Here is a 21080-nt window from a genome sequence, read left to right on the forward strand (position 1 = left end):
TTGGTTGAGACCAACTTAGGATGAAGATAGTTCCCAAGGTATAGTTGATGATTAGAGGTTTACATTAGAATTCAAAATTGAAAGAATTGGGATTCACCACATGGAACAATGCATGAGCATGCCAAGGTAGATGGGTGGTGATGGTGGTTTAGTCAATGATAGAGCAAGATTAAGAGAGATGGTGAGTGAAGTATTCATGTACTCACAAGGATGAATATATTGACATAAATCATCAATTCATGAGGTCAAGGCAATGATGGAAAAGAATAGAGGAGTGAGATAGATATGATGAAATATAAGATGTGCAAGTGTTGCCATTCGAAATAGAATTTATTTGAAAAGTACTTGAAACACCTCAATTGTCTAGGGACAATTGGGAATGAACTCAAGTGGAATGGCATTTGAAAACGTTGAGAGAAAACTAGTTGGAACATAGGAGCTCAAAATATTCTACTTACTTTCTCAAGTTAGGTAGAGTTTTTCTCAAATGTAAAATAATCAAGAGGGAAACAAGAAATGGTATAGGTACCATAAACAAGCTTTTTGTTAAAACAAAGCAAAATAGAAATAATGTTTTATAAATCAATACTTGGTAGAAATGGGATGAAAAACAAAACCCATTTCAGTTCCTTGTTTTCTTTGAAGAGAAATCTTGGAAAGTTTTAATAAAACTAGAAGTAGTTTTGTGATCAAAACTAGAGTAGGAAAAGCTGTAGGATTTTTGAGGAGGGAAACTAATTTAGGGAGGAGTGTTCTCAAGGGTAGATGGTGGCTACAAAATGTATCCATCATTCCCACTCTTGGTTTTGTGAAGATTAAACTTGAATAAAAACAAGAGGTAAAAGTGAAGGAAGTGATCTAGAGTTGAATCATTGGATAGGGTATAAGATCAAGTTGAATATAAGTGATGCAAGGGTAGAATGAGACATGCAGGATGTGGAAATTGTAGAGGGAGATGCTCAGATGAGATCCATGCATTGAGATCACCAAGTTGTGAATTAAGGATGATTGAGCTATCTTGTACCACAAAGAGAAAAATCAAGATGGCACACTCATGTTGTCATCGGGAGAGAGGTTTTGATGTAGTAAGAAGGAAAACAATTCTTCCTAAGCCACACATGTGTTTTATTTGGTGAGTTGCTTGTTTAACCACTAGGGGTGTCGTTCTATGAGGTAGCTCAAGACAAAACTCAACAAGCAAATCAAGACAATACATCTACCAACGAGATCAAGGCAATTCATCATAGCAAACAGATCAAGGCAATTCATCTTAAGTAGTCTATAGAAAAAGTTTTTTGTTCCCCCTGATTTTTGAAATAAGGACAACTAATCAAGGTTGAAAAAGTTGGGGTGTTACAGATCTTCCACCCTTAAAATAATCTCGTCCCGAGATTTCTGAGTGTAGAACTAGAGGGGTTATAAAGTTTAACCAAAGTCAGACTCCATTCTTCTGTAGACGTGCCGTTGTAGAGAAAGTTGTTTGCTTCATCTTCCGGGAGACATGTTGGATTTCGGCCGATGGCGAGCTTCATGAAGAGGTTGACTACTCCATGCGGGTGTTGGATCCGTAGCTTCTTCACGATCCTCGGCGGAGGTTCAAGACTCGTGGGAGGGTTAGTGCACCCAACGGTGCTTGAGCAGGGCTGAAAACCCTTTTAGAGTTAGCTTGATTTTAGTGGAAGACGAAGTCTTCCACCCTTAAGATTTTTCATCGGGTTCTCGGAAAAACTCGGAGCTTCTGCCTTGTAGTTACGTACGGGGCTTCGGAAGAAGTCATCGGTCTTCCTTGTTCAGCTGAAGAATCTTCGGGGCGACGTGCGGACCACCACTTCAAGAGGCACTCACGGTGTTAACTGAACCATATGGGACGCGCGGCGAGTTAGAAAGTTGAAGAAACGCCTGGTTGGTACCCATATGAAGCGACAACGGGGGTCGTTGAAGACAATCTTCAGCTTGAGGGTCGGTGCTGATTTCGGTAACAACTAAGAAGTTAGCGGGTAAACTACGCCTAAAGTCTTGAGTCTTGGAGTATCTTCGAAGCTTCATTTGATGAGGACCGGATGAACCATGTGATGTAGCTCGGCTTTGACGCTATTGTTCTCTCAACTTGTTAGACGGTGTGTTCGAGGGTAGTTTCAAAAAGATATCCTCGCGGTTAGCGCGAGTATACTCCAAGGTTAGACCAAGTTAGCATGTCTTCTCGTAGAGGTGCAGTCACTCTTGAAGGTAGGGCTTCTTCTTTTTTGGCGTAGTGGAGATGCTCCAGCTGACCTTGAAGGAAGTCAGCGTAGATAGGGGTCGGGTTAGTTTTCTTGACGGTTGAAAAACAACTTCCAACGGGTTTAGAGTTAGAGTCTTTCGTTAGTCTACCCAATTTAACTAATAGTTAGCAATACATCGGCGAGGCAAACTTTAATCCTATCATTGCATGTGACACCCATACAACCATAACCAGAGACACAATACCACTAACGAAGCTACTGGTATTTTTCCTAGATGCACAGTAACAAAACAAGATCAACACAATTGGAATCATTCAAAAATATTTATTTTTCAATTTTTGAGACTCAAAATACTAACCAGAAACAGTGATCAAGTTTTATTTATTAAAAATCGCACAAAAATCCTAAAAATGAAAGATAATTTCATACTGGTTCTAGTGCAATTGGAATCACATCAATCGGAGCTACCAAACTATTTTTATTAGCAAAACAGTACACTCGCAGATTTCCATTTTTAATTTCTGTTTCACAAATTTCAAACAATTAAAAAGGGCGGAAACGTCTAAATAGCAAGACATACATGCACACAGCAAATAGATACAAACATTCAAGGCAGCACACGAGGGAACTACAAGCAATCAGCACACCAAACATGATACTCTAAGTACCCGAAACTCCTAATGCGCGGGGTAGCTCAATCAAAACGATTGAGTTTGTCCTATCCATCCTATTGGTTTGGGGCTGGTCACATATGTCGATGTCTTCATATTGCTGGCATCGACTTCAATAGGGATCCTTGTAACAGTTGGTGGTGATGCAGGCCTGATGTCGACTCGTCGATGTTGAGGTGGAGGCGAAAACTGCGTAGATCTTCTAGTCTCAACATCCCGGGGACATGAGGTCTTCAGAGGGGTAGCTGTTGAGGAACTCCCAAAGTCGACAACTTCGGTGGCTGGCCTAAAAATTACTAGTCAAAAATTGAGGACTTGATCCCGGATGATCGCAAAAAGGTGCAAGTCCATGGAGGAACAAGGTCAGCTCCTTGACAAAATTGGCGACAACCAAAGACATGCTCTTCCTGTCCCTTTATGTGTACTTGCTAAGTCGACATCCAATCTTCAATAGCCGCAATGGGAGGTACTTGCCTCTTCATGAGGGATTGATTGGTTTTTGAGTTCGAGTCTCCGGTCCGAGTTGGGGACATCGTCCAATATGTAGGTTTGAAGTGGATGAGACAATAGAGCAAGAATTTTCAAACCTTTTTATAAAGCGGAGAGATAAGAATTTAGAAGCTTTGAGTAAATAAGAGGAGTAGAAGCTATACTTCCGATTAAAGAAACAATTTGTTTCATAAATAGTTTTCTCCAAGTATTTGTTTCCTAACTAACGTCCATGCTAACTAAGGTCTCCTACGGTCGGGATAGCTCGATACCGGCTCTGTGGGGACCCCGGACTAGCTGTCCGAAATTCCCTGTTATGTATACGAGTTCACGATCCCATGATCGGTGTGTCGTGAACACATAACCGAACCGATATCAAATTACACCATCCATTACAAAGCGGAATAAGAAAATTACAACATGGTCACCTGACCAATACTTACATAATAGCCTCGAAGGGCCTAACTAAACATCAGAGTAGCATCATCACTTCGACAGCGCAGTACCCAAGCCATCTGCCATAACCCTACAGGCAACTGACTGGGAAGACGTTCCTAGCTCGCATAGACGTCGCCAACTCCTTCTTCATCTGTCGAACTCCTTCAAGTCAGGCCAAGTAAATAGCCAGGGACAAAGCCGTGAGTACATTTGAATTGTACTCGCAAACCATCAAGAAGGTGATAACAATTCTAACTAAAGAAGACAAGAGAGGAAGAGTAGTTTCTCTTGTGGATATAGCATGTGGAAGAGAAGAGATGTTTTTGGTGGAGATAGCATCCCAACTTCTCAATCGAAGGGGACACTCCAAGAATTTATCTAGGACATCTCTATATCTCTATTGAAGAAGAGTTCCTCTACATGAAAACACTAGGAAGGGTCACCCCATTTTGTTTCATTTTCCTCAACCATCTCCACATGGTCGGCACAACATCTTTCCCGTACCCTTCCGGTACTTCCAACACACGCATTTCCTTTGGAAATCATTTTCAAAACCAAAACTCGACACAGCTCGGTAACGGCCATCCCAACCGTCCATGACCGCGGACGCGGCTATTCGAATAGTTTTAACTCGCAGAGTGTGCGCACTTTCCCCACAAGAACCGATAAATCCGCCGGGATCATCCCCGGTTCGACATACAAAAGTATGCGAGGCTCGGATAATCAGTCATAGTCCTTCGCTCTGTCTCCCTTGACAAGAGTCCTTCCCTCGCGGGCTTACCCCTTCCCGGCACCCCGGCAGCATACCTCCTTTTGAGCGTATCTCCGGCGCCATGACGAGAAGACCCTCGGTAATCGTCCGGCTGCAAGTTAATGCGGTGTATTGCCTCCTTCGGAGCGCACCCGGTGTCGGAGGTCATCGTGACCCTCCTAGAGAGTTGTGAAGGTGTCTCAAGTCAATTTCAACAAACTACAGACTAAGCCCGTACCCACTTTGGATAATGTGGTTGCGCCGTGTAATTGTTCCGGGCGAATACAAAGAACCATGTGTCGTTTTTCTCAAAAACCCAAGTCACACCCACACTTTCCTCTTTCCAACCATCTTTGTCAAGATCCTTTTCTTTCATAAACCATGCGCTTGGGTAAGGTTGCCTCACCCAAGGTTTTCATAAACATTTACAACAAGGTAAACCTTGAGGGGTTCCCAACCTATAGTTTCATGAGTTGAACTAGTACTGCACTACGGCCGAGATGAGAGTCATCCCGCCATAGATGAGGTATAAAGGGGTAGTGGAGTGGATCATACTTGCTTAAGGTAAGCATGTATTATGACAACACAAGGAGGAATATACTCTCAGATTTGTGGTGCTAACTACACAACTTAGATAGTGGAGTGTCACTATCCAACATATTCTCCAAGATGGTACACGGCATACTCCTCTCAAGTTGAGAATACACCAAGATCATGACATTGATACCTCTATACTACAAAGGGGGTGGGTGTGGTGTAAGTTACTATCTTGAGATGGAACATGCTCAAGTTGAGCATACAAGATAACCAAGTGGGATGCACGGCCATGTTACCATGCATCCCATAACACAAGGACAAATAGTGGAGCATCACCACTAGTGAGTACCCCACTTGCAATCACACATAGATGACATAAATAGAGATAATAACACACATAGAATGAAGGTGCTTTGAACATCAACAAATGACATCCAACTAGACACCGGATCAGAGATCAAAAGATGGCTTGCCTTGGCTTATTTGTCCCCGGACTTCTTCAGCTCCATCAATATAAGAATCCCAATAACATAAATAAAATCCTCGTCCGATTCCACTTCTTCTTCTTCTCCGGAATTGTTCGCATCTATCGCCGGAAAATATAAAAGGAACACAATCAATCATATTGCATCAACAAAACAAACATGCAACACTCAACAATCAATAGCTAACCACTTTACTAAGGGCTAATATACGAAATACTTATAGATACTACAAAGCAACTAAAAGAAAACCCCATTTATTTACCTAGTGAAGGTATGGGAGTGCCACGACTTAGCAATTGCCTCTCTAGATATCACCATGGCACAACTAAGTATCCCCTGGTAGATAACATCATAAAGAGGACAAGAGCATTAGTTTGGCATCACAAACATTCACAATACATTTTCAAACATTTTTGGAAAAGTAGAAAACAGTTTTCCTAACATAATTTGTTCCCATAACACTACAACCAAAATAGGAAGCAAACCATAATCCACATCATTTGAAAACTCAAGCTAAACAAAAGAGCTAATGTTAAGTTGCAGAGGTTTTGCTTTGCAAGCATAAAACAATGGTTGCCTATCTCTACCAAAAAGAGTTGGTCAAGGGTTTTAAATAAACCGAAAGGTTTTGCTTCAACAATGCATGTCACACATAAACATTACTAACAGTAACAAATATGTATGAACAGACACTAATAATATTTTTCCTATATAGCCAGTACTAATACAAGACTAACCCAATTGGAATCACCCAAAAATATTTAACCTACAATTTTAGGAATTTCTTTGAATCTGACTGTACAGAAAACAAGATCCGTAAGCCATAAATCGTAGAAAAATCCTAAAACTATGAGGCCAACTGGCATTTGAAAGATATTTAAACATAGATGCATACACAATTGGATTTGGGTTCAAATTGTTTTCGAAACTCTCACAAATGGATTGACAAGATTACTGCATGTCTATACCATTTGCTTCACCTCTGGAGTTACGGAATAGATAAAGGTTTGAAACTTGTTTGAGATGATTAAGAAAACATTCAGTAATCCTACAGAAGTGGAATCACTCAATTAGGTTCAAAAATGGATTTTTGATGAATTAAAAGCTAACAGCCATGTCTGCAGAACATACAGAACAAGTTTAATTCATCAAAAATCATACACAAATCATAAAAATATGAGGTCTGCTGCATCCGAAAGGTATTGAACAGGTGGTTCTTACCCAGTTGGTTTCATTCAAAAATTCGTCTCCAAGCTCCTGGTTTAATTCGACAAAATCAGATCTGACCGGATCTTGATCTATCTCGTGGAACTTTGAATCACTCGATTTGGATCCGCACACGAGATTTGGCGGATTTGACAAGTTCGTACCAGAATCTGAAACTGACAAGATACAGAAATTACTGCAAGGTTTTGGACGAACTTTGCTCAAGAACTTCAGATTTGAGGATAGCTCAAGCTTCTCCATGCTTGGACCAACATGCACCTGCATCAAGATCCAATCTTAGCAATGGAGGAAGAGGAAGAGGAGAGAAAACCATCTAGGGTTGGGGAGAAGAGAGGGAGAGGGAAGCTTGAGGAAGGAGGGAGTTGCATCTTGGAGAGGTTTCCATGGCCATGGCCGGCCATGGTTGCTAGGAGAAGCAGCATTTCGTGGTGGAGGAGAGGAGGAGAGTGTGAGGGAGTGGAGAGTGAAGAAAATGAGCAAAGGGGGAGGTGGTGGCTGGCCAAGGGGGTATTTATAGAGGGAGAGGGGTGGCTGCCTCCTTTTTCATTGGCCAAGGAAGGTGGCTGCCCATTTATTGATTGGAGTAGTTGGGAGGCAATGCTTGCAAGAGAAGAAAGTGAGGAGAAACATGGCTGGCCGAAATTGTCATGGCCGGCTCCATTCTTGCCAAGCACAAGTGAGCAATGTGAGAGAAAGGCACAACATCAATGTGTATAGACAAGGTATGATGTTGAGAAGATAATATCAAAGAGTGACTTTGATAATGATAAAAATAGGAGTAGATACATATAGATAAAAATGAGTATGAAGGTGACATGTGCCATGTGCCATGAGAATAATCTCCACCACTTTGGTTGAGACCAACTTAGGATGAAGATAGTTCCCAAGGTATAGTTGATGATTAGAGGTTTACATTAGAATTCAAAATTGAAAGAATTGGGATTCACCACATGGAACAATGCATGAGCATGCCAAGGTAGATGGGTGGTGATGGTGGTTTAGTCAATGATAGAGCAAGATTAAGAGAGATGGTGAGTGAAGTATTCATGTACTCACAAGGATGAATATATTGACATAAATCATCAATTCATGAGGTCAAGGCAATGATGGAAAAGAATAGAGGAGTGAGATAGATATGATGAAATATAAGATGTGCAAGTGTTGCCATTCGAAATAGAATTTATTTGAAAAGTACTTGAAACACCTCAATTGTCTAGGGACAATTGGGAATGAACTCAAGTGGAATGGCATTTGAAAACGTTGAGAGAAAACTAGTTGGAACATAGGAGCTCAAAATATTCTACTTACTTTCTCAAGTTAGGTAGAGTTTTTCTCAAATGTAAAATAATCAAGAGGGAAACAAGAAATGGTATAGGTACCATAAACAAGCTTTTTGTTAAAACAAAGCAAAATAGAAATAATGTTTTATAAATCAATACTTGGTAGAAATGGGATGAAAAACAAAACCCATTTCAGTTCCTTGTTTTCTTTGAAGAGAAATCTTGGAAAGTTTTAATAAAACTAGAAGTAGTTTTGTGATCAAAACTAGAGTAGGAAAACTGTAGGATTTTTGAGGAGGGAAACTAATTTAGGGAGGAGTGTTCTCAAGGGTAGATGGTGGCTACAAAATGTATCCATCATTCCCACTCTTGGTTTTGTGAAGATTAAACTTGAATAAAAACAAGAGGTAAAAGTGAAGGAAGTGATCTAGAGTTGAATCATTGGATAGGGTATAAGATCAAGTTGAATATAAGTGATGCAAGGGTAGAATGAGACATGCGGGATGTGGAAATTGTAGAGGGAGATGCTCAGATGAGATCCATGCATTGAGATCACCAAGTTGTGAATTAAGGATGATTGAGCTATCTTGTACCACAAAGAGAAAAATCAAGATGGCACACTCATGTTGTCATCAGGAGAGAGGTTTTGATGTAGTAAGAAGGAAAACAATTCTTCCTAAGCCACACATGTGTTTTATTTGGTGAGTTGCTTGTTTAACCACTAGGGGTGTCGTTCTATGAGGTAGCTCAAGACAAAACTCAACAAGCAAATCAAGACAATACATCTACCAACAGATCAAGGCAATTCATCATAGCAAACAGATCAAGGCAATTCATCTTAAGTAGTCTATAGAAAAAGTTTTTTGTTCCCCCTGATTTTTGAAATAAGGACAACTAATCAAGGTTGAAAAAGTTGGGGTGTTACAGTTTTACTTACTCATTACTTAACTTGGTCTACATCTTCTATTAGGATATCTTAATTATCTTCATCAATTGATATAATTCCTATTACCAGTCTGGATAACTCTTACTTAATCATAACATATGTTGGTACACATCTTCCAATAGGATATCTTCCTTATGGTTGTATCCTCTCTTTGGACTACCATATATTGTATACCAACTGTGGTCTACTCATAATTATTTTAGGGTCTTACACTACTAGGAAAAGGGCAATCAGTGGCGCACCACTTTTACCCATCAGTGGCGCACTAGTGGTGCGCCACTGCTATCACGCCACTGCTAACTTTTAGTAGTGGCGCACTAGTGGTGCGCCATTGCATTTTGGCTTAGCAGTGGCGCACCAGGTAGTGCGCCACTACTAGCTTCATGGTGCGCCACTCCTAAACGTCTGAGGTGCGCCACTGGATAGAAAAAAGGTGCGCCACTACTAAAATTTGAAATTTCTAGATCTGGATCTGGATCGGGATCTGGATCTGGATTTGGCACATTTTGTTTCGAAATTTTTTGGCTCGTTATTTTTTCTCGTTCTTGTTGCTAGAATTATTTGTGCAATGTTCATTCTCATTTTTGTTAGCCTAGCCGCCGGTGATGATGGATGAGGGACGTAGGAGAGGTGAAGAGAGGTGAGGAGAGGAGGAGGTCGCCGGAGGTCACCATAGTGGAGGAGGTCACCATAGTGAGGAGAGGAGGAGGTCACCGGAGCTCGACATAGTGGAGGAGGTCGCCGGAGTGAAAGGAGGAGAGGAGAGGAGGAGGTCGCCGGAGTGAAAGGAGGAGAGGAGAGGAGGAGGCCGCCGGAGTGAAAGGAGGAGAGGAGAGGAGGAGGTCGCCGGAGTGAAAGGAGGAGAGGAGAGGAGGAGGTCACCGGAGTGAAAGGAGGAGAGGAGAGGAGGAGAGCAGGCGGAGGAGAGGCGAATATGTGGAGGAGGAGGGAGGAGGGAGGAGGGAGGAGGGAGGAGGGGGTTAAGTGGCCGACTCCTCCAATTTTGAAATTCGTGGGCGGGAAGCTTAGCAGTGGCGCACCAAGGCATGGGTGCGCCACCGCTATTTTTTTTCTATTTTTTGCCCAAAATCTTAAACCTGAAAAAAGTCCTGTTTCTGTTTTGAATTTGACGAATCCATTTTTTGTCGAAACGGCCGTAGGATGTTGAATTCGAATAGGAAATTTCGCGTAGATCGATTTTGATATAAAAAAGTTTTTCATCGGAGGTCGTATGCAACCAGAAAACCCGTTTTACCGAAAGATGACGCCATTTTGCATAATATATCAAAATTCATTTTTTTCAATTTTCCCTAAACCTAGATGACATATTACATGGGCATTTCAAAGTATTTAATTTTTTGAATTTTCTATCTATTTCTTTTATTTTTTCCAAACTCGAAAAGGCGATCCACGGGGGGGGGGGGGGGGGGGGTGGTGGAAATGTTTGGGCACCACTTAGCAGTGGCGCACCAAGCATGGTGCGCCACTACTAAGTGATGCCCAAACATGTCCATCCTCCCCTTTACATAGTAATGGCGCACCATGTAGAGGTGCGCTACTGCTACAAAACTTAGTTGTGGCGCACCTCTGCACGGTGCGCCATTGCTATGTATAAGGCTGGGTCAAACCCATGGTCAAACTTAGTGGTGGCGCACCGCAGGAGAGGTGCGCCACTACTACATTTTTAATAGTGGCCCACCACTTTCCGGTGCGCCACCGCTAAGTAGTAGTGGCGCACTGCCCTCCTGGTGCGCCACTAACACCCATCTTACGGCTAGGACTTTTCCTAGTAGTGTTAAGAGTATGCTACATACTTGAGATTAGCTAGCTAACATTACTTAGGAAAAATAGGTAAGAAATGTTGACTCAAGTGTGTCAGGATTCTTCTCAAGTGAATATCCATCTCAAGTCATAAAAATATTTGGTTTACCTAGGACAACTTCCTATAGACACTACCAATCCTATAGGTCTCCTTTAAAGGGTTTTAATCCTAGGGTCAAAGCATTTGCTCTGATACCAAGCTGTGGTGACCCGGCATACCACTGCATGGTGTAGTATGCAAGTCTGATATAACACCAATGAAACACCGTTCCACGAGTATTATATCGCTCAGAGTGGTACAACAGAAACATATGCGGGTCCAAGGCATGTCTATAGAATTACATACGGACTCTGTTACAGAAGATCAGCACAGCCTCCTACTTTACAACGAGGTAAAACTGCAAATAAACTCCAGGAGAACGACTCGTAGTCTAATCCTAACATGAACTCTATTTGTAGAGTATAACACTAACTACAGAGGCTAAGAATAGACTCTAGCTAAATAGGAGCTAGGTTGAGGAAGCTAGTTCCTTTCTATGGCTAAACTAGGTTTTCTCCATGGTAGTTGTGGTGTTTGACTCTTCTGTCAGGTTCCTGTCCCTTGAAGTAATTGTTGATTCCTCGGTCTTCGAGTTGCACTGTAGATTCCCCTTCGATGCCTCCATATCTAAGAAGGGGATTTAAGAGTGGGATGAGTACGAGCGTACTCAACAAGTTCATTATAGGAAAGAGGTGTTTAATGCACTAGCTACAACATTAGACCAGAAAGTCTAATACCAATGCAAGTTTTCATAACCATTTCTTCAAAAGGTTGATTTTATTCAGAAGAACTATGTCCGTTAGCCTTCACCGGTTTACTAGAACTTCATGGAGCTCCTTTCCGGCCGCGTTCGCGATTCCATATCCCGGAACAGGGGAGTGACAGGTCACGGTTCTTTACACTCTGCGAGAGGTGTGTTGCTTTACCCATAAGAGATCTTAACCTTGGTGCCAACCGAGCCGCGAGCTCGTCCACACTTGCTTTGGTGTTAGGCCCGGTATAAGGTCTAGCCAATCATGTTCCTCCGCTACCTCGAACACCCACCCGTTGTTGCATGCCCCGACCACGGGTCCTCGCCGGTCCCATTATTCCCACTCACGGGTGGACCCCGACCACGACGACAGTTTGGGATCGAACCAAACTCCTTCGCCGGTAGCTGCAACCCATCATAGACCGCAATACCGTGCGGACTTAAGGCTTCCCCAGCCAACCGCTTGCACTTCGAGCGACAAGTGTCTACGGACTATGCCGTGGGGACTTAAGGCTTCCCCAGCCAACCGCTTGCCCTGACAGATACAAGTGTCTACGGTAAAGCGCATCCGTTGATGAACGAGAGGTGGAAACACTTTTGACTACTCCGTCCCACTCCGGATCTTATGGTTAACACGGGTATTACGGCACAAGAATCACTGGCGACATTTTTTATTTAATCCTAGATGGATATAAGCCCGTGCAATGGAACCTCCACCATATCAACACAATCCATGGTTCCATTGCCCACCACATAGTCATATTCATAGTTATGAAAGTAGTGGTTTTGGTTTTTATGCAATAGTGATAACCATAGTACTTTGCAAGTAATTTGATAAAGATAATCAAATGACATGAGCAAGCGATGAACTTGCCTTTCTTGACTGCAAAATTATGCAGGCAAGGTCTTCGATACGTAATAACTCCAAATTCTGAAATAGCATCATCGTCCGGTAAGGACGATGTTTAAAAGATTGGCAAGAATGCAATAATGCATAAGTATGAGATGCAATCGCTCTAAGCGTGACCTAACCCCGATGATTTAGGATCAGTGAGTTGTAATGATTGGTTTAGGGTGTGTTGCACTTTTAGAGTGATTCACATACAAGGTTCTTATTCGGGTGTGATTACTTGGTATTATCAACAGGTAGACAATAAAGAATAATAATCAATTGAGCACACAAAGAATGATAATTGGCATAATGTTATCAAGTAAAGAACAAGTGGTCAGTTTTAGTACTAGATGGCATGGTTAAGGATTAATTATCATATACTTCAAAAGAATAACTTTTGAAGAACATGTTCTTTAATAAAGAACAAGTATGATAATTAGGTTGGTGGAGTTCTATAATTTATTATGGTTCCAAGTAGTTTTTGGAGTAAGTGTTAGATGGATCACAACAATGTTGGACTCATCGACACCTAGGGCTTGTAAGGTTAAGATAAGCCTAGGCATCCTAAGCAATTAATTATACATGGTTGTTGTCAAGGTTGGTTTATCTTGCTAATGATAGCTGGCTAGGGTTTATAGGTCCTTATAAGCAGGGTTGGTGATGAATCCTTATTTTCTTCAAAAGAATAACTTTTGAAGAACATACTTCTTAAATGATAAGAAGTATATCAATTAGGGTTGAGGTTGTCTAGGTTTGCTATTGGATCTACTAAGTAAGGAATGGTTGGTTCCTAAATAGGATGGTTCATAAGCATCTCACACTAGTAGGGTTTAGTGGAACGGGGTTATGTAAAGTAAAATAGTAGGTATGGGTGCTGTTAGGGTTCATCACATTGGTGTGATGATAATTAAAGTTACTTAAAGATAATAATTCTAAGGATATGAGCTAGGTTTTGCATTTGGTTGACCCTATTTGATCAACCATGTTGGATAGGGATGCATATATGGGATACTAATTGATTGATAAAAGAGCTCCTACATTTTATGAGGACATAACAAGTATTTAATTGCTAATTATGGTTTTGTGGATCAGAAGTAAGTACATGATTACATATTCTAACCTAGGTTTAGGTTTAGAAGTCATTTAGGGTTTACATGTAATAATGGAGCTAGGGTTCCTAATGATATTAGGGTTTTAGGGATCACATGGAATGATGAGTTCCTGGTTCTATTACTTATGAAATTAGGGTTTTCTAAATACCCTAAAGTTCTTGAATTAATAACTTCACTTTAAGGTTGAAGTTATTAATAACTTTGAAATAAAATTAATATTGGATTTAGCATTTTATTATTTTCAATGAATTAATAATTAAGGTATTTATATTAATCGAGGTTTAAATCCTTCTAATAAGGATTTAACAAGTCAACAATTAAATAAAATTAGTTTTATTGTTTTCTTTATTTATATACTTGGTTTTTATTTAATTAAAAAGTTTTTCCAATATTTGAATTTTAATTGAATTTGGAATTAATAAATAAAGCTTAAATAACAAGTATTAAATAATTGATTTTTTATTAAAAATAAAAATTCCATATTATATTTTTATTGGATATATTTTTATTTTCTAAGAATTTTGATAACTCATTTATATTTTTCTGAGTTGTAATGCATGTTTGATAAATTGGCAAAGTTTCAGTAACTTAATGAATTTGAATTAAAACTGAAAAATGACTAAGTGTACCCGGCCAGGGCTACCCAAAGCCACTGGCTGGTGGGTCCATGCCCACGCTGGAGGCCACATGGCGCCGAGGTGGCAACCCTGTGCCTCACCGGCGGCCAGGGACGGTACTCGCCGGAGCTGGAGCGTTCCCGCGGGGGCGTGTGCGGTTTCGTTGGAAAGGGGACGCCGAGGCGAACCCAATGGTGGCGGCGCCACTCCGTTATGGTCACCGGAGCGTGCCCGGCGGCGAGAAGCAGCGGCGATACATACGGGTTGCTCGATACGGCGAAGCTACGGCGTGCAATCGAGCTTAGCGAGCATGCGGGGAGGTCGGTGGCTCACCAGGAACACGGCGGGCTTGACGGCGAGGCGAATGGAGGCTTGTATCGCCGGAATTCATGGCGCCGGCCGTCGGAGGGAAATGGTTGCCGACGACGCTACGGGGCGCCACGACTCGATTCCTTTTGCGAGAAGACCATGTCGAGGATGGCGGTGACGATGGTGGTCGCGGCTTGGCCTGGGGAGGTCTCTACCGGCGACGACGTCGGAGGCAGGGTCGCGCTAGGGTTTCGGTTTGGGGCAAAATTAGAACAGAGGAAGGGAAATGGAGGACTCCAGCGAGTTTTATAGGTCCTCCCGAGTGTGCTGGCGGTCAGAATCGGCGGCGATGACCACGGGACGTGGCTCACCTCGTCGCGGTGGCGAGCTCCTGCGCGTCGAGTGGAGGAGACGAAGAAGACGACGCCTCTCTGTCTTTATCCACGCGAAGGGTTACCTGGGCCACGTTGGGCTGTGCTGGGCTGGTGCGGTTGGGCCAGTAGTTGGGCTGGTTGGTGGGCTGCGTCGGCTTCGCAAGGTCCAGGTAGCCGAGTAAGGCCTTTCTCCCCTTTTCTTTTATCTCGTTTTTATTTTCTGTTTTCAAATTCTATTTTAATTCCTGGTTTAAATTCAAATTTGAATCCTTTTCTATGTTGCAGGTATTTCTTAATTGAATAATACAAGGAATAGCCCAAGATTCATCATCCACTTAGATAATGTATTAGAAAATTTAATGTGAGTATTATAACCTTGGTTTAGTGGTTATTATTGGGTTTTGAATTCAAATATCCATATGGACCTGAATTTTACTATTATCTTTAAGAATGTTAAAAATTGTTTACCATATGATAATTTTATTACTTAGTGATATATGGAGTTTTGTTGGTATTACTTTGTATGAAACAATCCCAAAGTAATACTTATTAATGAATTTAAATAAGGGGTGACTTAATGGCATAGGTTCATGTGTTAAAATATCTCTAAGGATTTGACCTCCTATTTGAAAAGGTTGTCACTTGCCTATTATTTTATGTGCATAACTATGTGCTAATGAATTGTATTAATTCTATCTTAAATGCTCTAGGGTGAACATTATTCTCAACATAGCTTGGTTTTGACTTATGAGGATAAGTGGTTGATCACACATATGATTTTAATTATGGTATTTAACACTAGGTTAATCTTAGGTTCATAATTGAAACATAAGATGTAGTTTGTGAGCAATCCTAGGGTTCTAATGAGATTCACCTAATGGCAATTGGTTTGAGTCTCAACTATGGCCTGGTTTGTATTATGATCACCATAGTGATACATAAACTAGGGTTGAGATTTACTTCTAGGTTATAGAGATGGGGTGTCTCCATATTGCATGTGCTAGGGTTTAAACTCCCTAACCATGGTAAGGTGTTTACTTGCTTAATATTTCATGTGCTTCCCTAATTACTAAAGATTTGAGAATTGATTTTATCTTCTACCAATTTAACTTCTATTATTAACCTCAATTTATCATTTAAGTAACTACATTGGTTATAGTTCTTTTTATAGTTAACTTTGGTCATATGGGTATATGGTTTCTCACCATACAAAGCATAGAGTTTGACTCTAAGGTTTTCTTAGGTTGTTTGATTTCTGAAGTATGGATATGGTAGGATTCTACTTATGATCACCAAGTGGTTCACAAATAAAGGTTGAGATATAAGTCTAGGGTTACTTACTAGTTACCTCCCTATGATTTCATGTGGTGAATGATATCCTCTTATCCTATTAGGATTTAACTTATCCTCACTTACCTCAAGTTCTTAGGGTTTATGATCATTCACCAATTGATAATGATCAAGGTTTGGCTTCCTAAAGTATCTCTTATGAAATGAGTTTCTCACTTCTATGATCAAGCATTGTCTTGATCAACTAGGTTATATCACTTCTATTTTACTTTCTAGGATGGTCATGGTTGTCTCAATAGTTTTATATCCCAGGAAAATGTCTGAGATATTTACTTAAAGTTCTCTCAAGAACTAATGATTTAACCATTTGGATCTTTGAATAGATAGAACTAGGATTAGTATGGATGTTCTCTCTCATTTGGGAAGGACTTCAATGCTAACCTAATATTAGGCTCCATTGAGGTTGATGTGATCATCAAGATCTATGTTTAACATTAATGGTTATCTGTCTCTAAGGCTGTCTTGAAGATGATGATTTGAATACTTGGATGTATATCCAAGGTTTAACTCAAGGTTTGTTATTGCTTCTTTATTAATTATTATAGGACTCTCACCTCTCTAGGTTTGATGTGTATTAACTTGGAATAGAGAAGAATATCTATTTCTGGGGTGGATCTTCTTGTTATAACTCCAATGTTGAAGTGGAATGAATACCATGAGATTTCATGGTAGGATCATAGATTAGACTTAGGACATGGAAAAGATAAGTGAAGAATGGTTTCTTCATCTATTGTTACTTGATTTCCATTTAAATGGATGTTCATATGTTATGGCAAGGAATACCATGTTGTAATCTTTTATAAGATCAAGCAATTGATCATTGAGTAAAGTGTTGTTGTGTTTATTTTTAGTTCCATTTGATCTAACCCCTTAGATCAAATCATCTCTACCCAAAACAAAGTTTTAAACAAAGTCACATTGAGGTTTATAGCGCTTGACTTGATGAGCTACTTCAGTTCCACCAAGGTCAAGTGAAACTTCAGTTACTGTGACTGTTTTACTTTCAAGCGCGAAAATTCCCCGGATTTTCTATGCATGAATGCAATGCACACATCTGTTTCCTCTATTTTTGTAACCCCATTACCTGGGATATTACACACAACAATGCAATAAAATAAAGATAAGGAGAGGTTTCTACAGTAATAACAACTTCCAAGACTCAAATATAAAACAAAAGTGCAGAAGTAAAATAATGGGTTGTCTCCCATAAGCGCTTTTCTTTAACGCCTTTCAGCTAGGCGCAGAAAGTGTGAATCAAGTATTATCAAGAGACGAAGCATCAACATCAATTGGTATCTTAGATGTTCCATCATCCATAGTGGTGCTAAGGGCTTTGTCAATTTTAGGCCTATAATAGCTTTTTTGCTTAGGCACTTTAGAGGCATACATGAATTTTTGCTCCTTACCCACATAAGCTCTCTCCTTAAACTTAAGAGAAGAAAAAGTCGAACCCAAGGTTCCCATAGCTTCTTCAAGTTCACTAATCCTATGGGTTCGATTATCATGAGTAGCACAAGTTTCTAAAATGGTAATTCTCTCATCAATTCCACCTAGAGATTTATCAAGTTTATCAGTGCTATTAAGTAATATTCCCAATTTAGTCTCAATACTTGGAAGATCTTTCTCTATGGCTTCTAACTTTTTCATGACATCTTCAAGGGAGATTTCAATTTTAGCTGCATTAGCAGGTGGTATTCCAACTAGACTCTCAATAATGCAACTAGCTTCTAAAGCAGGAGTACCTAGGAAATTACCTCCCGCAAGAGTATCAAGAACATACCTATTCCAACTAGAGATACCAACATAAAAGTTCCTAAGTAGTATAATAGTGGAGTGTTTCTTAATGCACCTATGATGAGCATCGCTAATTCTATACCAAGCATCTTTAAAACTTTCTCCCCTTGTTGCTTAAAGGAACGAACTTCAACTTCCGGATTACTCATTTTTAGCAGTAGTAAATAAAGCAAACTAAATAAAGTAAATGCAAGTAACTAATTTTTTTTTTGTTTTTGATATAGAGAACAAGACAGTAAATAAAATAAAACTAGCAACTAATTTTTTGTGTGTTTTTGATATAAGACCAAACAAAGCAGTAAATAAAATAAAGTAAAGCAAGACAAAAACAAAGTAAAGAGATTGGATGTGGGAGACTCCCCTTGCAACGGCGCCAGAAAATAGTCGTGATGGCGCGTGAGACACACGTCCTTTGGGAACCCCAAGAGGAAGGTGTGATGCGCACAGCAGTAAGTTTTCCCTCAGTAAGAAACCAAGGTTATCGAACCAGTAGGAGTCAAGGAGCACGTGAAGGTTGTTGGTGGCGGAGTGTAGTGCGGCGCAACACCGAGGATTCCGGCGCCAACGTGGAACCTCGCACAACACAATCAAAATAATTTGCCCCAACGTAACGGTGAGGTTGTCAATCTCACCGGCTTGCTGTAAACAAAGGATTAGATGTATAGTGTGGATGATGATGATTGTTTGCGAAGAACGAGTAAAGAACAATTGCGGTAGATTGTATTTCGGATGTAAAGAATTGGACCGGGGTCCACAGTTCACTAGTGGTGTCTCTCCCATAAGATAAACGGATGTTGGGTGAACAAATTACAGTTGGGCAATTGACAAATAAAGAAGGCATAACAATGCACATACATATATCATGATGAGTGCTTGAGATTTAATCGAGGCATTACGACAAAGTACATAGACCGCTATCCAAAGATGCATCTATGCCTAAAAAGTCCACCTTGAGGTTATCATCCGAACCCCTTCCAGTATTAAGTTGCAAACAACAGACAATTGCATTAAGTATGGTGCGTAATGTAATCAACACAAATATCCTTAGACAAAGCATCGATGTTTTATCCCTAGTGGCAACAGAGACATCCACAACCTTAGAACTTTCCGTCAATCGTCCCAGCATTTAATGGAGGCATGAACCCACTATCGAGCATAAATACTCCCTCTTGGAGTCACAAGTATCAACTTGGCCAGAGCCTCTACTAGCAACGGAGAGCATGCAAGAACATAAACAACATATACGATAGATTGATAATCAACTTGACATAGTATTCAATATTCATCGGATCCCAACAAACACAACATGTAGCATTACAAATAGATTATCTTGATCATGATAGGCAGCTCACAAGATCTAACATGATAGCACAATGAGGAGAAGACAACCATCTAGCTACTGCTATGGACCCATAGTCCAGGGGTGGACTACTCACACATCGATCCGGAGGCGATCATGGCGATGAAGAGACCTCCGGGAGATGATTCCCCTCTCCGGCAGGGTGCCGGAGGCGATCTCCTGAATCCCCCGAGATGGGATTGGTGGCGGCGGCGTCTCTCGAAGGTTTTCCGTATCGTGGCTCTCGGTACTGGGGTATTCGCGACAAAGGCTTTAAGTAGGCGGAAGGGCAGGTCAGGAGGCGTCACGGGGGGCCCACACACCAGGGCCGCGCGGCCAAGACCTGGGCCGCGCCGCCCTGTTGTGTCGCCACCTCGTGGCCCCACTTCGTATCTCCTCCGGTCTTCTGGAAGCTTCGTGGAAAAATAAGCCCCTGGGCGTTGATTTCGTCCAATTCCGAGAATATTTCCTTACTAGGATTTCTGAAACCAAAAACAACGAAAATAGCAAGCGGCTCTTCGGCATCTCGTCAATAGGTTAGTGCCGGAAAATGCATAAATATGACATATAATGTGTATAAAACATGTGAGTATCATCATAAAAGTAGCATGGAACATAAGAAATTATAGATACGTTTGGGACGTATCAGCTGCCACCGGCTGGTAGGACAAAAGATGTTATGCAAGTTTCTCATTGCGAGCACGTATAACTATATATGGAAAACATGCCTACATGATTAATAATATTGATGTTCTGTCTTAATGCTATTTCAATCCTATCAATTGCCCAACTGTAATTTGTTCACCCAACACTTGTTATTGGAGAGTTACCACTAGTGTAGATAGTCGGGAACCCCGGTCCATCTCTCATCATCATATACTCGTTCTACATGTCATTGGAAGTAGTATCAACTATTTTACTGGTGCCATTGCTTACGTGTTACTTATATCTGCTGTCGTGTTACTATTACTATTGCTTCCATATTACTCGCTGCTTTCACATCACCCTCATTACTAGTGCTTTTCCAGGTGCAGCTGAATTGACAACTCGGTTGTTAAGGCTTATAAGTATTCTTTACCTCCCCTTGTGTCGAATCAATAAATTTGGGTTTTACTTCCCTCGAAGACTCGTTGCGATCCCCTATACTTGTGGGTCATCAAGACTATTTTCTCGACGCCGTTGCTCGGGAGGCATAGCTCTACTCATAAGTTCACCTGGGGAGTACACTCTACCTCTCTCTCTGTTTTTATTTTATTTTATTTTGTTTTGCTTAGTTTACTTTTGTCTAGTTTATTTGCGCTTAGTTTATTTCTGTCTAGTATTATTTTGCTTAGTTTACTTTTGTTTTTGTTTTGTTTTACTTTTCTCATATACCCGAAAATCCATAAAAATTTGAAAAACCAAAAAATTAAAAACTGTTGCTATGGGAGAACCTACAACCTATTTGGAGCTTATTGAATTATATAATAATTATAGAGAATCAAGAATGGGAAAAGTTATGAGTGCTGTGATAGAAAAATTGAAAACAATTGCTAAAATCTTGCTGAAACGCCATGATATAAACTGTTGCTCTAAACAGGATACTAAACATCTTAAATTTCAATGTGGCTTTAGTGAGGAAGTTTTAATTAAGAA

This window comes from Lolium rigidum, chromosome 2 (genome assembly GCF_022539505.1).
Source record: "Lolium rigidum isolate FL_2022 chromosome 2, APGP_CSIRO_Lrig_0.1, whole genome shotgun sequence".
Classification (NCBI taxonomy): Eukaryota; Viridiplantae; Streptophyta; class Magnoliopsida; order Poales; family Poaceae; genus Lolium; species Lolium rigidum.